Genomic DNA, 19,275 nt, shown 5'->3' with positions numbered 1-19,275 from the left:
AACAAGAAATTATCTCAAGAAACTATGAATTGTAAACACTAACAAACTATACATGATAAACAGTAGCAGTTTAAAAAATAAAAATAAATTTAAAGTATGAAAAATAAAAAGTTTTAATAAGCGTTTAATATTCTTGGGGAGATTGCCACTAAATGAGCTAACTAAGCTACCACCAGCACTAGTTTGGAATGTAGGTCCTACCACGAGGTACCGGTAAGAAATGCAATAGTTAGTCTTTTCCAACATCTGAAAACAAATCCGATTTATATTATACATATATCCCGCCTGGAAGTTTTTATTTCCACGCTTTTTATCATCTGTATAATATTTTTGTTAAATATTAGCATTTTTCAATGTTTTTTAAACGGTTGCGATGTATCGATTGAAAATGTATTCTGAATACGTCGTAGTTTTAAGTTTAGTATTGTTGGATATATTCAAAAAAAAAAATGGATGATGAATCTTGATTATTTTGAATTAATAACAACATTTTGTTATTTAATAAATATAACAAAGAAATCCCTATTCGCGAAGGAGTTCCACAGAACAATTAATCGGAATGTTCACGAACACTTTATTATACAATACTCAATGAGTTTCGTGATATTACTTCACATCTTGTAAACGTTGCGCGACGAGCTGAACGATTATTCTAAGACTAAATATTGATTTGCAAGTAAAACGCACAAATTGTACCCTTTTTAAATACCCATTGTTTAAATACGGTCCAGAGCAGACCCGGGGGTATTATACTTGATCACATTGTCTAACCGCTTATTATTTTAGTGTTTAGCCATTTGCGAGTTCACTGCTTTGTAATAAGGTTTGTTTTTATTTGTCCACCAAATTTGTTTGCTTTGAATATTTGCACTTGGCTTGTAAGTTTTGTAATTGTTTCGAGCCACCGCTTTTATAAATTGAATGTGTAGGTTTTAAACAAATATACGTGTGAGCTGTCTACTAATATGCAAATGCATTTATACTCCAGCAGGGATAGGGATGTTACGCACAGTTGCAGGAATTCCGTAGATGCGGATTTAATTGTTTATTGTTTCAGACAGTAAATCTTCCAAGTAATGAAAAATCTTGAACCAAAAGTATTATCACTTTTTTTGTTATATAGCTACATTTTTTCCTGTACCGCAACTATTTATACAACATGCATTTGGAAAACATTTATAAGATGTCGTACGTATAACGTATATATAAAAACGTATAAAAGTTTCATTTCATAATATAGATACATTAAAAACGTTATTTTATACAAATAATAACGAACAATTAGCAATGGATCTATCGGACTATGATATCTTGCCTCACTCGCAATTTTTCATGCGTTTATTAAAAACCTCTGGTAGTAATTGTAAGGTAAATTTAAATTCACGATCTTTTTATACAAATTTCCACGTGAATCAGTGGTAAATTCATAATCGATGAATACAGGTTCAAATCAAGATCAGATTATTTAAATTTTGAAGTACCTACTGAATTTGTGATTATAATTCACCTCAGGTAAACAGTGAAGAAAAACACCCACTATTCGCAATATGCAGCTTCTATCCTCCTCCTCAAATGTTCGTTCATTCATTCTTTTCACCTGTAGTTCGTAATGTTGACTGGTTTAGAACGTTACTAGCATTAAGCTTGCCTCTGTATTCTACAAAATACTGCCGCGACTCTGCTTACGTTTTAGGAGTTAGGAATAAAAATTTATGTGCTAACTCCATCCCAAATTACAGCTTGTTTTATACTCAATTTCATCAAATACGGTTTGAGTAGTTTGGCTACGAAAGTCTAACAGACACACAGAGACACTCATTCAACAGATATCCATACGTGCTCACAACATATGTACTCTCTTATATTGCGCAACTAAATATTTTATTAATAAAAATGTGATTAATTTCGTTTAGAGTAATTTACACAAGAAGTCGTAATTTATTGATTTAAGACTTTTACACTTTAGTCTATAATAGATAATTTATTATTATGATCAGTTATTTCTCATGAATTATTTGTTCTCACGAAGCCTGAATTACTTATCTAATCGTATTACACTAATATGGTTCGGCGGCACTTTGTAATCGTTATCGTAATCGACCATACACCAGATATTACAGAGTATTACGAAAATCCATGCTGAATGTGTAATTTACTAATTTAATCTGTCATGTAACATGTTTACATACAGACAGATTTCCCTAGCAAAATCATAGTTAGCAAAAGGACCCAGTTTCGTTTGCATGTCGTAATAACCGTTATGGCGTGTGGTACAATTTTTTATATCTATGAGTACATTTTCCACCAACAATAAGTTCATAGTCCTATGTGAGAAAACTTCCTTGCAATCAAAATAAAACACCCTAACTACGTGTTATGTCATTGTTGCCAATTTCTTGTGACGTCATTTTATAATTTACTAGTCACTTCACGCGGCTTTTCCCGTTTCCATTCGCCAATGAGATTTGGTCAGGTAACAGACTAATTTAATCACGATAAATCAAGTGGTTAAAGTATAACATAAAATAGAATCACTTCATTAGTTTATCACTTGTTGGTAGGGCTTTGTGCTAGCCCGTCTGGGTAGGTACCACCCACTCATCAGTTATTCTTCCACCAAATAACAGTACCTACTCAGTATTGTTGTGTTCCGGTTTGAAGGGTGAGTGAGCCAGTGTAACTACAGGCACAAGGGACATAACATCTTAGTTCCCAAGGTTGGTGGCACATTGACGATGTAAAGAATATTTTATATTTCTTACAGCGTCATTGTCTATGGGTGATGGTGGCCACTTACCATCAGGTGGCATATATGCTCGTCCGCCAACCTATACCATAAAAAAATAGTTATATTTATTATTATATTTCTATCAGTAATGATGTTTTACTCGAAATATTCGAATATACTACAACTACGTAAATTTAACTAATTATCGACATTTATATAAATCGCTTGTAGCTTACATATTTCATCGCTATTTGACAATATCTAATGTATTGGTACCTACTTGTTGAATTTGACACACTCACTCGCCTCAGAGCGATTCAGTGTGTAATATGAATTATTCATTTTCGTATGAAGGATCGCCCTCTAATGGCCGATGTATGAAATTCTTTGATGCTATCTCGAGATTTGTTATACTTAAGCGGTATTTATATGCTGTATTCGAAACTAATGAAGCCGGGAATAAAAACATTTAAACGAGATCGTTACAACGCATTGTAGTCATTGTACTTACCGTTTAAGCTTTTGCAATTATAAGTATATTAATGTTTATATACAGTATTACGTCACCGAGGGTATTTTATTTATTAACTATCAAAATTACAACATCGGACTACATACGAAATATTAGTGTTTAAGTGTGTTTAAGCACAGACAGTGTACTGTCTGTGTATCGGTAAACTTTTTCTAAGCGGTGACGTTGTATTATTCAAAAAACTGTTTTCGTTCTACTACATGGCTATCGTTCAACTTAGGGGATATCGCCTCTCAAAACTCTCCATTATAAAAATGTAGCTATAGTTCTCAATAGCATTAGTCTATTATATAAGATACACTGATAATAACTATTTTTGTCTAGTGGACTACAACAAACGAACCAAATTTATTATTTTTTGTGTGTGTGAAAGCTATGCTTGACAATCGCCAAAAACATCATACAACTTTACTAATGTAGTTACTTAGCCCTTGCCCTTGACTTTTTTTGATGCGTTTTCAGCTTTAGGAGTTTATAAAAAGTCAAAGAAAGTAATATATGTACGTACCCACAAAATTAATATTTTCTTGCTCAACGTAATTCTCATGTACTTTATCAGTAACTTGCACCCGTGCGAGCCAGGTATTATGTAATATTACGAAATCTGTTCTGTAAGAGTATATACTTGAATTGATAAACTTGACTTTAGCCTTGTATGCAAATTTAATGTCATAGAGACGTTGACAAGTTCCAACGTTATCTAGTTAAGACTCAAAATAAAGTATAAAAAAGCCTTCTCCAAAAAAACAACACAAACATATACCAACTACGATGATCAGTCATGAGGCATTGAAATATATAAATCTTAAACACAATGTGTATATACCAACTTCCATTTTTATTTAAAACTAACTTTAACCCGCGTGTCGCCCGCATGTAGGGGAGGGGTTGAAGCCCTTCAAATTCCATATTTCAATCAAATTTTCTCATATATTTTATTAGAAGGATAAGATTTGTGTTAGATGTTCTACATGATGACACAACTCGTTTACGATTCCCGGTAGTTATGTGTATCTGGTATTACGTGCTTCCTCAATACATAGGATACTAGTTTAGCATGTTCTGTTCATAGTGTTCTGACAGCAATGTATCGGCGGCGGTGTTCACGTCGACTAATACCAGTCAGTCGACATGACATGGTAGGCAGCCCTTCGCCAAAGGTTTTGTAATCGTTTGCTTATTATCGATTTCTAATCAAAACGGAAATTCCGGACTTAAAAGATGGATAAATAGAAAGAAAAATTAAATAATAATAATTAATAGAATTGTTCAATACAATTACTTTATTCGGTTAAGAAATGTATGAATAAAGATAACTGTTTGTTGTACAAATTAGATGAAATTAATTTTCGAGTAGATCGTAATAATTCAAAATATTTATATTCTATCCAACCTTCTTTGCCAAATACGTTTTTCATTTATTGAAGAAAAAATAATTTATGGAATTATATTCATTCTATTTTATAATATGAAGTGGTTAGAAACCGTCGTTTAAAAAAAAACAAACATTCGTATGTTATTATAACGCTTCAACAAACAACTGTGGTTTTGAACTTATTTCTATTTTAACAATTATTATACAAACTCATTGAGTGCAGGTGCTGTAAACCATTTAATATTATATTTTATGATTGTAATAAAATTACTTATTAAAAATTACCGAATTGTTAAATTTCACAATTCGGCAATTAAATTCGGTCTTTATGAGGTAAGTATTATTTTAATCGGGTATAAAGTTTATGTACTTCAACGTAGTCGTTTTTTTTAATTTAAATATTATAAAAAAAAGAAGAAATATGAAAAGATTTACTTAGTACTAAAGTTTTTTCAATAAATTTTCTCGATTTCTAGACTTACTGTCTAGTCTAAAAAGTATTTTTTCTCTTTATCTCAGGCACCTTATAAACCTTCAACGCTCGAAACGTTTTGAATAATTAACAATTTTCTGCATTGTTACTCGGCCAAGCAACGGAACGTAATTGATTTTTAACGAGCAAAGTCGAGCACAATGGCTAGGTAATCATAACCTAACCTCCTAATAAGCTCTCTCATTAACTAACGCCGTGACTTAACTTTTATCAAACTGTTAAGTGCTTTTATAGAATTATGTTAAAAATTATTTATGTTAGTTTTTTCAATAAATCTTAACGAATTGGTTTAAATGTTTATCTTTGACCTGAGCACGATAAATCAGTTACTTCAATTCGTTTTCAATTTAGATATAAGAAATAAATCCTAACACAATTTGTTCAGATTTATAATCTTGCATTTAAATTAAAGTTAGCTAGAAATCCTGCTTGATGAGTAAGAGAATTTAACATTTTCAGTTGCAGATTAAAATTACCTACTACAGTTTGATTCCGGGTAGGTTACAATACCTTCGTTTGCGGAATGCTATGGTGCATTAACAAACATGTGTTTAACAATATTCTGATATAATTAAACACATGTAAGTTGCTCCACCAAAATGAATAAACACCACAATTCAAGCTCATAAAAATTCAGTGGTGCTTGCCGGTATTCTAAGTGCACATTCTTCGGTTAATCTACTTGATCACTGAACCATTATGTTATCAAGTTAATTAATAATAGTAATATTTAAAAAAATAAAACTTTCACAAAATATTTAGAACACCAGAATATCTTTATTTAATAACAATATATTTAACTCGCGGCAAAGTCAATGCACTATAATTCTAGTGTTATGGAAACGTTTACAGTTATTTACATAACCTTAAATTAAACAATATAAATACGCTTGTAATTGTTAGAAAGTGCTTACGCACTTAGTAATAGGCTAAATATAAAATAGTTTTCAGCTAATATTATAATTTATACATGAACATAGTAAATTAATAAATACTATATAATACTTAAAAGGTAAAAACCAAATATCGTTGTTTTTTTAAAATTTTAATCGTTTTTATAAATTAATCCCCCATTTTTTTTAAAACCGATTATGTCGCATTTATAATTAAAGTTTTTAAGTGTGCTTGTGTGCGTGAGTGAAATACGACAAGTCCCCATATACTAATAATATATTTCTTGTTTGAGTGTGTGCTACGAGTGGAAAATACTTTAGCTCAAGGGTCAAGATCGAATAATTAGGTATTCGTAATTCTCATCTCTAGGCTTAATACCGCTAAGCAATCGAGGCTAAGCTATGTATGCAAACATTTTAAAGTCATCGAGACGTGCCTCAGTACAATAGATTTGTTTTAAGTGTTTTTTAATGGTGTAGTAATAAAAATGTAGGAAATTTGAAAATACTTATTATCGCAGTCTAGGGCATTGTTAAATGAAATAATATACTAATTGAGATAACGAGCAGTCGAAATCATTTTAAATTTTGGGCTAAGTAGGTTGGAAATTAATTAATTATAAATACAACAAATAGGTCTATACACGCAATATACGAAACTATATTTTCTTTGCAAAGAATTGTGGGCTACTATATCCCTACACAGAAACAAATTAAAAAAAATCACAAAATTACGAAATGCATGAATTTTTCCAATAAAAAAATATTCAGGTCACGACACATATTCATAATGTAAAGACTAATAATTAAAAAACAAAAAGCAAAATATTCAAATAAAAATAATTTCAATTCTAACACTGAAAATTTAATTATATTCTTTGCAATTTTGTGAGAATTTTATTGTAAAACTAAATAAAACACAATGGCGGGCGACCGAAAATTTTAAACACAGAGACAACATCGATCAACATTCAGCTATTTGTCACTGAACCGAGATTTACGTGCCCACCGCCAAGATCAAAGGTAGCGCTCGCTCCTACGAACAAAATCAAAGCATTTAGTTTTAAATGCCGCACACGTAAAAATACATAAGGGTGCCCACAAACCACACTGCTGAACAGCTACGAAAGCTTGGGAAAAAATACTATTCTATGTGTCTACTTGATGTCTGTTGATGTTTTGTTTTTGTAATACTTAGAAGAGAGTAAGATAGTAGTAAAAGTAAAAATTAAGTAAGAAAGAAGTAGAGTAGAGCAATAATAATACACTTAATATAAACAAAATAATAATTCACATTACAACGGAAAAAATATAATTTAATATTTTTTCCGTTGTAATGTGACTCTTTTATGTATAAATATTTTTTTAACAATCTATTAGAAGAGTTGGCTTTTCTGCTGAGACAAGAATTTTTAGTTTTCTTGTGCTAAGAAATGACGGAAAACATCGTGGCGCAAACTTTATTAGCCGAATAAAACATTCAGATCATAGGAGTAATAGTTGCATTACAGTCTATCCATCAACCGGCATTACAATTATATGGCAATTAGCTAAAAACCAAATCCTTATTAAAAAACCCATCTCTTTGACTAGCAATGGAACATAAGTCGGCTACCTAAATAAGTTTATTTTTATTTTGAATACAAGTCGCGTAGTTTGTAAGCACCCTTAGTCACTTCTACAGCACTGGACGTGACGTGATTGTAAGCGGTCGCATTTTTATTTATTATGGATTAGTTAGTAATGTTTTGATTTTATTTTAGACGCCGTTTTCAACTCCCCGGTAAGATTAAGCTGGAATTTTTGAGAAACCAGTTAAAGCCGACTAATTTAGAATATTCGGAATACGATACACGTGTTATTATTGCGCATAGTAACAGATATCAAAGGAATTTTAACGATTTTCGTACTAAATAATATATATTATCTATACATATTCTACAAATAATATGTGTTTTATAGAACAGAATTCTAATGGGGTCATAGATGCAAGAAATATCATTAACATAATTAATTTATTTTGAAATGTCACTTTGTTTATCCGTGTGTTCATCACATTAAACAAATACGAAATTTGTATCAGTACCAAACATTTACATTTATTTATATATTGGTAAATTTTCAACGATCCAAAGCCAACTTCGTAATAAATATTGCATTAACGTATTCGCAAACTTAGATTGACGTAGACGAACTATATTTTCCTATATAAGTATATATTTTGGAAAATTATACTATGTAAAATAATGTGACAGCCTGTAAATCTTGTTCTTAGGCCTCCTCTCGTATGTAGTGAGATAAGCTCCAATCCTTCTCAGAGTGGAGTACCTCACTACTCTTCAAGGCTGGATTTACAAGTAGCTCTTTAACCAAAAAGTTTGCATGAATTATTATTTATCCTAATTTTACTCTCCAAAGAAATTGAACTATTTTCCAGTTAGATGTTTTAATGATATATTACAGATCAAATTCAATTATTTTAATTAAAGTGGAGTTACATAAATAGATAATAGTAGGAGAATTATACTCTTTATTTTATACATTTCTAATCAATTTACAAGTAACTGTTGTTTTCAGCTTAGTCTGTTCTATTTATTGACTTTTTTTAAAATTACAATTTATTTCAAAGGGTGACTTTTATTTGGGTTTTCCATATAGAAAACTCGCTGCCAGTAAATTGTGTAAATAAAAAAGAAAATTTAATGTAAAAAAGTTTTCCTTATCAGAGTTCGTTCACCCCAACCCGAATCTACTCATTCCTTTACAAAAAGTGAAAGGCGATACATTTAACAACTATAATTTGCCCTCAACCGACGTTGCCAATTGGCGTATTAAGTTGCACACGCGATCTGCCGACAAAGATCGAGAAAAAACATATGACATAATAGATTACAAAGATATTAAAACCTAGATGAGACTTACTAAGCATCTTTTCATTTAGATCTATGTGAATTATTACAATCTAAACATCGTTATTATAAAAGCATAATTTGTGTCAAATTACAAATCACAAATTTATAACGGACTGGTGTTAAAAAAAAAACACAATTATTTTCGCAGTAACTTTATATTACATATCACAAGTACGCAAGTAAGCTAGCTTAGAGAAACATTAATATACATTATCACTGTTTAAAAAATATTATTTAAACAGATCTAATTATGTAAAATTAACAAGTGTAAATCATTTACTTAATGAACTGAAACATTATTTAACCAAAGAAAATCACAAGAAAGTATAAAATCAGAATATTTAAACGGTTAAAATACTTACGTAAGTAAAATCAATAATAACAATTTCGCAAAACTATTCCTAAATAAATATCACTTCCAGATTTATTATACATCTGTATAAAATATATAAAAAAGTTCCTGTTAACTGACGGTAAACTTCCATTCAATTCATTCAATTCTGAAATAGCAAATCCCGATACGACGCAAGCTCTGACCGTGGCAGACATCCAATCACCTAAACCCGTTTGGTTCGTAACGAAATTATTTCCACATCAAATAAATACTCTCGATCAACATTTAAATAATAATATTAAATGAGATTCCTTGAAGTTACTAGCAATAAATTGAAAGGATTTATTTAAGCCCAAAATGGCTGAACTATTTCTGTGAATAAAGGGAATTATGATACAAGTTTTTTTTGGATATAAATTAAATGCTATCGGATAAAATCTTTATTTTGAACCGTCGATTTAGAATTAGAAGATTAATTAAATGTATAGAGTCCTAACAGTTTGGAATTATTTTGAGAAAAAACTTAATGGTAGAGCTTTTTGGAAGTTTGGCTACTTGAACCACCACTTCATTACCTTATACCACCAAAGGGCTATATGTATTCTGTATACAAATTGAAAGCAATTTTATTATCCATATAGTATATTATTTTATACTGGATAGTATACTTTATCTTTTTATTAGATTATATTACATGCTTCAAGGGTTTTTTGGCTACAGCCACAGGGCTTCACAGTCTCAATTTCGACGTGGAAATATATTTAATGCTATATGTGTATATAGATATATTAAATGATAATTTTAATTTCTGGTTATCTTAGATATCTCAGCAAGAAACCGAGAAGCTTTATTATAATAATAGGTACATTCGCATTGGCAACCTATACACCATACCATTTATCAATTGGAATCAAAACATTATTCAGAGCTATCTGACCTTCAAATAGGTTTCAAATAGACGCGTGTTTACGAAATTTTTAAATGTTATAAATAATCTACGGATAAAATAATTCGAAGGAATGAAAATATTAAAGATACGATACTTAAATGGGCATTTTTATTAGATCTTCAAATTTACTTATAATCTATGTGGATTTAATCAATAAATTATTAAAATATTATGTTAACAAATACTTGACTTGTCTGGAAGAGATGGATATTTAGCCACAATGGGAGGACCCATTGTACTAAATAAAATATTTTTTTTTGTTTTGAGTATCGTTATTTTGTATTAATCCTAAGATTTCTGTATTTTTGTTTGTGGTGTACAAAAAAGTATAATTAAATTAAAATTAATATTACTACGGAATAAACAATAAGTTTAGTTTATATGCTATTTGTGCCAACACATTTAAAGGTGGTCTAATGAATTGTGTTTAGGATTAAACTGTGCCGTATTTTCTCCTATAACAGTTAATACATGTATTGGTCGTTCAAATATATATCGTACAATTCGATTGCAAATCAAACACCCTACATACTTTCAAGAATGTGGCTGTTATACGTTTATCGTCCTTGGCTAATTTAGCAATGCTAGGCCGCCTAGAGAAACGAACCGTTGTAAATCTTACCGGCGATGCGAACATTCGATTGGTACAAGTGATCTTAATGCAACATTCATTTTAATCATATTTACGTATTAAGCATTAAGCAAGCGTTTAGCAAAATATTAAAAAAAGGCCATCCCATTATACAAAATCAATACAATGATAGAAAACGATATACTAGAGCTGAGATGGAGAACGCGTGCATCTTAACTGATGATTTCGGGTTCAAACCCAGGCAAACACCATTATAAATATGTGCTTAACTTTTGTTTATAATTCATCTCATGCTCGACGCTGAAGGAAAACATCGTGAGGAAACCTGCATGTGTCTAATTTCATCGAAATTCTGCCACGTATGCATTCCACCATTGGAATAGCGTGATGGAATATGTTCCAAGCCGTCGAAATAGGTAAACATGTGATATTATGTAAATTTATAAGATACCATAATCAGATTTAACTTATTATTTTTAAAATTCAGTTAAGTTTAAGCTAGTAATAGCTTATATATAGTGATGAGAAAAATCGGACTACTTTATAAAATTTATTCATTGAACGTACAAAAAATAATACTACGAAATCATCATAATTTGCTTTATTTTTTATGATGTAGGCCAATTTTGGCTGCAACAATAATTGTAACACTAGGCAAAGTGTACATACGGAAATATCATTGATTTCCATTCTCTAATAAAGTAGCCCAAGTACAGAGGGAAATATAATCCTTAGCATATTTATTTGACTCAACCTAACCTTCGGATCCAAGGACTAGAGCCATGCAACCTAGTAGCCCGATTGTTCAGAACGCTTTTGATCTCGCTCCATCGTCTTGCAGCATTGCCATACCTATGTAAAAACTAAGAAAGCGCTATGTGTGTTTATTATTATCAACACTGTTGAAAATGAGTTATTAAAAACATCCTCCTGAAAACTTATCAAATTCAACATTCCATGAACACATAACGACAATCAATATAATATTTTAGTTAATTTCCGTCTCAAATGGATATAAATGATATTTTCCTTCGAAACATTTTGTCTACTATCACTATTATTAAGGTTTCTTATCAAAGTGAAAACTACTAACATAACATAAGAAGTTCGAAACGTAGTTACTTCACACTTCGAATTTACAAATCGTTGGTGTCCGTTCAAGATAAAATGCAAATGGTCTGAAAATACGTAAATTTAGCGCGACTATCAGTCTAGACTATTTACACTGAATTATGTTGGACCTAGACACAGGTATTTAGTATAAACAATGCCTGTCGTTGCAGTACAGATAACAACGAAAGTATTTACGAGTGAATACATTTTGCAAGAACGAATGCAAGAATTCTTGCTTACGAATTTTGTGGGATAGATTTTATTAGATGTATTGTATTTCGATTGTTAATATTACATCTGGTAGATATAATTTTACTGCCACCTCTTATAATGCAATAAAATTAGTCAAAGTTGTATATGTTACATTTTCTAGATAGTAAGTAAAAGTATATTTTATTGTGTTGAAAGAGTTATTATACTAACTGATTGATTTGGATATCATATTCGTAAGAACTATCAAACAACGAAAAAGTTTCGAGATTTAAAAAATACAAATTAGAAATTACTGAAGTTATTCGGCCTCAGGATAGTTAGTACACGAGAATCATAACTAGATATGCGGGTTAACTTCATGAGTTTTCAAGAGCTCCTTTGCTTTAGTCGGTGAATTTTTTATTAGATAACTCACAAGTGTCGAATAGTATTAAGATATGTGCATCAAACTGTACTTAAACATTGTGATGGAATAAGCTGCAAATCTTATAAGAAAACAATTTATATAATGCTAAAGTTCAAACATAAAATGCCTGATTCATACTCCGATTGTACATTTAACGTTTGACAATGATAAGGAGATAACTTTATGAGAGGGCGTGAACTAACTTCACTAATTAATTGTTGTTCCAATAATTTGATCTGGTTTCAACGGACCTTTAAGGAGATAACACATCGCCACAGCTTGTAACCAATTAACCGAAACAATATTTGACCTAATTAACACCTAAAATATGTTGAACATTACTGAAGTATTAGCTGATAATATAACTGATAGATATAAATCGATTTGAGTTTCTTTGTAAAGTAACTAAGCTGAGACAGATATTAACTTTCGATATTTTCTATACCTACGCTACGTTACGTAGTATATGGCAATATTGTAAATATAGACAACACTATTTATTATAAGTATAATTTAATTTACATTGACGACAAATACTTATTTATTGAAATTTAAATAAAGAAGACACAGTCACGGATACCAAAATGAAAATTTTAGACTAATTAGGACTTTACGATACAAAATTATTATAGGTAAAGTAGTAGAATATAAATGTCACACTGAGCTCTGAGTTCGTCTCTATTGAAGCAGAATGTTCAGAACTTTTTCCATGATACATCTCGATTTGTTTTGATGTTTGTTGTAGAATGTTTTACATCATCGAGCAGAAAATCATTTATAAACTCAAGCAGCACACAAAAACTGCGAAGGCTTACCTCGTCTCGAACCCGAAATCTACAGATAAAACTAGTATTTTAGCTACTGGACCATTTCGCCTCTTATAATTAGGTATACCTAAAAATATATATTTTAGTAAAGTTATTTTTAACTCTACATACAATTTCTACTAGTCCAGATAAGTACACTAGAAAAACTATTCTAGGGTATTGCATAAAATTCTCCCTACGATTTATTTAAGATAAGCAGCTTAGCAAACCGTTACGAAGTTGATAGGTGTGAAAATGACCGCTCTTAAATTAGCTAAGTGGCTTTATCGACTCGTTCTAAGCTGCGACAAATGGCGCCATAATATTATACACACGAACATTGCCATTGGTCAACCAATGATCTCTGTGACCAATATTGGCCAAACATGATCATAAAAGGAAGTACTCTAAGCTCCAGAATGAGATAACTATAAGAAAAACTATTAATCAGATACGTGCTGGATAACCTTTTTGACCATCTGGTCTACACTCAGTCCTACCACCAAGAAGCCCGGTGATGTGTTAAAATCAAAATATACTTTAATCAAATAGGCTTTTACAAGCACTTTTGAATCGTCATTTAACAACTATATTAAGTGATGCTATCACTGGTTCGGAAGGTAGATTCTACTGAGAAAAATCGGCAAGAAACTCAGTAGATACTCTTTTACATCGTTTAAAAATACAGTCATGACAGTTAAATAGAATGATAAGTATATCACGTGTCCTGTCTGGTAGTCAACAAGTATTCATTTCAGGCTTTTTTGTCATACATCACATATTCCACGACCTAATAGCAAAAATAGGTGCTGTTGTTTCTATTAAAAATATGAGTGAGCCAGTGTAACCATCTTCACAAGGAAAATAAAATATTATTATAGTTATTATTTCTAATGGTACCAACGTTTATGGTGGTTGACACAAACCACTAGAAAAAAAATTAGTATAATTTTGGTACCACAAAGATTTCAAAATTTTAGATTTATGCCAAGTTCTAATACTTATTCAGAGTTGCAGAGTTTAAACGATTACATGAAGTGATATAATATATTAGATATGCACTATAGTCCATTCTATAGTCTCGTTCAAACATGTTGCTTTCACTAAATTCTCTATTCTGAGTTAAAGATCTTGTGACATGGTCCATTAATGTTCTCGAAATTTCTGTTTTATCGTATTCTATTGTGGGAATGTAACTTAGAAAACATTTCCAGTACGGATTCGATTCGCCATGCAAAATGACAAATTCTTAATGACGTCAACATGATTATAATGAAAATTATTTTTTAAACTTCTTCCACGAGAATCGATATACTTCTTATCGATATGCTAGTTTAGGCAAACTTTTGTATATTTAGTCTGAAATTTTTGTACAAAAATCTTAAACAGATCATTACTTATAATTGTATCAATGATTACTTCTAACAAATGCCTAAGACATGGTAATATCTTTCGTGATACAACTTACTCACATAGGTTTCCCTATATTAAACATAATGTAACATCGCCATGGATTTTTGGAAAGTTTGTTTTTGACATCGCTACAGAGTAAAACATTAAAATCATCACATTTTTTCCAATAAGTACAACGGCATTCATTAATTAATCTTAAATTCGTACAGAGTTATTACAGAGCTGACCTAAAAATATAAAACGACTTTTAATAAAATGTCTCTTCATGTATTAAGAGTGGCTAATGTGTTTGGCCAATGTTAGGCCACCGCATTGTTTTACAATAAGACCACTTTAAACGAATTTATTCGGCATTGGCCGTGTGAAAAGAATATATGTAGAGATTTACAGCTGCTGTAATAGGTATATCATGTTTTACTTATCAAAATGTGACTAAAAAATTGATTCATTCGTCCAATACATCAAGCCAGCGCATTGGCTCAACGTGAACTGGGGGCGTGTACGTAACAATAAATACAGCTAATTTATATGAAATTGAATTACGGTGATATAAATGTTTCGAGTGGCATAGTGTTATTATTTGTAATGATTAACTTAACTGCTTCGTCGGTCTAGTGGCTAGCTAATAAGGCTGCAGGTCATAAAGCTCCGGTTTGCAAAACGATGTCGGGCCAATATAATTTATTAGATTTTCTGCCAAGAAATTCTCAGTGGCTACTCACAGTTAGGACGTTGGCAGTTTTACACCTCCGTGTTTTGGAAAGTCCGTAGAATTGTTGGCCTAGCACCTGATCTTTTTCCTGTCGTGTCTAATTTCATCTCATTGGACTATAACTTGGGCAATATAGACTAAACTACTAGAAGACTAATTGCAGTTGATAAAAGTTACCGTTTCCGATACTGAGCCAAGTTTTCCTTCGAAATTATAATTAATTACTATATATAGGTTTAATTTAAACGTAGATTTAAACGTAAACATTCCAATTTATTTATTAATGTTTTATTTAGAGATAATTTGTTTAAGCTGCTTTTGTAAGTCTTGATTAAAAAATTTACGTAATCTTCTTATCGTAATCCAATGCTTTATGGCGTGTGCTATTGCCAAATTTACGAAACCTAAAAGCTTGTCAGGATTTTCTTCACTGCGACATTAAAATTGACAAAACTTCAGTAATATCGGGAATGGTGTTTCTGTAATTTACTAACATACTTCATTACATTAAGACCACACAAAATAATTAAAATTCTTAAGACATATTGACACGGATATATACAACAAAAAAAAGTGTTAAGTCAAAAAATATATAAAATTCAATACTCATATTTTTAAATATAACCTAGATTTCACGTGATGTAATAGAATATATATAATATCCTGAACGATAAATTTCTAAAGCTTTCCCTAGATCGAATACCTAAATTGTATATTAGACGCGCCATATTTCAAAAATCAATATCATAATATATGGCTAAGATGTCATATTTATTCTCTGCGCATTACATTGTTGCAATATTACGAATATTTCAGATAGATTTTATAGATAACATAAATTCTTTTATTTATATGTTCATTCGTTAGTTAAAAATCATAGAGTTCTGATTTTTTCCAATTTGATAAATATTTAAATCAAATAAAAACTCGTTCAATATTGTTTATTTTAACTACATTTTATATTCGTATAATATTCGTGTAAATTTTACCATTGATGCAAGATTAATCTTGTAACTAATATAGTAGCATACTGCCCAATATTCTATGATAATAAACCTATTAGACACAAAATGTCGGTACCATTTTAATGATGACTGACGTCTTTGTTTCCTTCAAAGGTAGTTGCAATTCTCTCCTTATATTTTAGTTTATAGAAAATATTTATTTATCAATTATGTAATATTAGTTTAGACGTTTTGAATAAATACTGCTAACACTTTCCTGAACCACTTGAATAATCAATCAAACAACGATGACAGCTGTTTCGCGAAAGCTTCTGCGAATAATCGATATTTACTCCATCCATCAACATCTCAAGTAAATATCGATTCGATTTATTGAGTGTCAATCGATTTGATCATATGTCGACAGTATAAACAGAAATATTTATATTCAGCAGTTATTTCATAACATCTCTTAAATTATGTAACTGTTTTAGACGTTATTTATTGTATGGCTCAATTAAACCGTTTTAATGGAACAACGTATAATTATTGTAAGCTTAGGATCGGGTTATTAGTGAACGAGAGCCGTTGTGTCACAGACAACTTTGATATGACTGTTATCTATCTATCTTTTATTATTATCCGTGTATACAATAGATAATCAGGTTAAAATGTCATATAAATTTTCATTATTCTTCATTCTAAAATGCTATTAGTTACAGGGTTTTGCTATTATTTAGTAAAATGGCTTATAATAATAACATACGCTCTGGCGCTAGCGTTTATTTTAAACAGTTAATAAGATGACGTGTATCGTTTAGTTTTAACGACACGAATACGTCACGATTTAGAAACGTTTATTTTAACTAATATTCGCTCAATGGTCGAAATGTGATCATACACATCTTTGTTTTTTTTTTAAATATACATAAATTCATTTACCAGATTCAGACATAATTATCTGAACATCCAAACGAAATAACACATCTATATAAATATATGTGTTATTTTTGTCCCTTAAAAAAGGTACTGAACTGTTTTCCCTTTGCCTGTTTGTGTAAACAATTCCTTACAAATTATTTACTCTCCTGTTTCGTTTTTCATTCTGATTTACGATTGTCTTCATACGTGGTAGCAATAATGATATTGATGTCTTCAGATTGGTAATAAAACTGGACCGCACTATTTTTTAGTAAACAGCAATAAACTTGCCATACTTGACTAATTTATTATAGAATATAAAAACGCAAATAAAACAAAAAAATACACTGCAGAAAATTAAAGCTATCATGAAATAAATCATCAAAGTAAACTATATTAAAAATTAACCGCACCACTGTTAAAGGGCCAAAATGTTTCTTAATTAAAAGCTATATGTCCTAGTCTCATAGAAATCCTCCCGTTACAGTGTAACTATTTAGTCTTAGCGACCGGGCGTCATCATTTAAGACAAATCGTAAATAATTTTCGTTATTAGTCGTCGCTTGTATATTTATAATTAATACCTCAGTAACCGCTTATAATAAATGGCACAAATCAGCAGACAAGCACGGCTCGTTGGGTTCAGAAATAATCTGGACAGAAATAGACCAAGTCGAGTTAGCTCCTTGCACTTGCACACTGAATTAATTTCTATTGTCGTAATCAATATTATGTCTCACTTAGAAAAATTTAGAACAATGGCCGTAGTTTATGGTGTGTATGACAAGTACAATAGCTGATATATATGGATATGTATGTTTTGTTAACCCTTAAGAAGTGTTCGAAAGTGAATTTAATAGGCTTCAAGAAGTCGCAGGCCCACTTATACAGTTTGATTTTCCCTTTTGCTAGCTATTTTTAATTAAACAGTTTACTGTAAAAAAATGATAAGTTACGTCTTTGAATTTTGGCAATAAAAATTATTTTGTAGATAATTTTATTCTTAAAATCAAGACTGCGGGATAAAAAAATATAATTTGTAGCGATAGGCCTGGAGGCAGTTATTATAATGTTATTGAATTAAACAACACTAAATTATTTCATTTTCTCCTCTATAGTTAAATTTTTCGTTTTTCTAATTTATATCATATTTTAGTTCCGTTTCTATTATTTGTAAAATCTAACTATTTTTATATCTTGACGTGTGTTTGTATTAAATAAATTTGTAAGCATTACGAAAAAGTTATTCTTAAGCAACAAAATAACCCACTCATTTGAATCACCACACGAATTTTCTTTAATAAGATTAGTTCGATTCATGCGTTAACTTTCAAACATGACGCAACTATTGTCAACCGATTTAAATCTTAAACAAAACGGCTAATCAAAGTCTTTAAGCATCAACCGTGGGTGTATACAAGGCAATAAAGCTCTAACATTGGTATAATGAAATGGAGACTGGTATAATTAAATTGATTAATAAGGATTAAGTGTTAAGGGCATGTAATTAGCGTTAAAATAAATGAGAATTTAAATGACTCGAAAAATGCCTGCATTAATGTAGTTGTGACTTTATGTGTACTATCAAAAATCAATTACCTCAAGGTAAAAAGCTTTTATAGATAAATATCTTTTAGGAAATATTTAAAGTCAACTGTTTATTACGCCATGAGTAATAAAAACATTTCCAAATACAGAATTCTTTCATTTGATACTATTTCTTAAAACTACTACTATTTTTAATTATTTTTTTTTAATACAAAAATATATATCGATATATATATATATATATATAATATATCGATGATCAACAGTGGTAGTTTGTAAACCATGACGAAAAAAGTACAAACATTAAATAAGAAGACTATATAAATAAACGAAAGAACAACTAAAACTATTTTGATTCATTTATACTCTTCCGCAGCTAGAGGATCTCTCA

At 30.4% G+C, this 19,275-nt stretch overlaps 1 protein-coding gene across 1 annotated transcript in view; it reads right to left on the bottom strand.

The window, feature by feature from the left end:
* The window catches only part of LOC124534693, a 193,308-nt gene that overhangs the window by 105,211 nt on the left and 68,822 nt on the right, over nt 1-19,275 (bottom strand). The window lies entirely within an intron of this gene.

This window comes from Vanessa cardui, chromosome 13 (assembly GCF_905220365.1).
Source record: "Vanessa cardui chromosome 13, ilVanCard2.1, whole genome shotgun sequence".
NCBI classification, from domain to species: Eukaryota; Metazoa; Arthropoda; class Insecta; order Lepidoptera; family Nymphalidae; genus Vanessa; species Vanessa cardui.
This window is presented reverse-complemented; position numbering and strand designations above follow the sequence as displayed.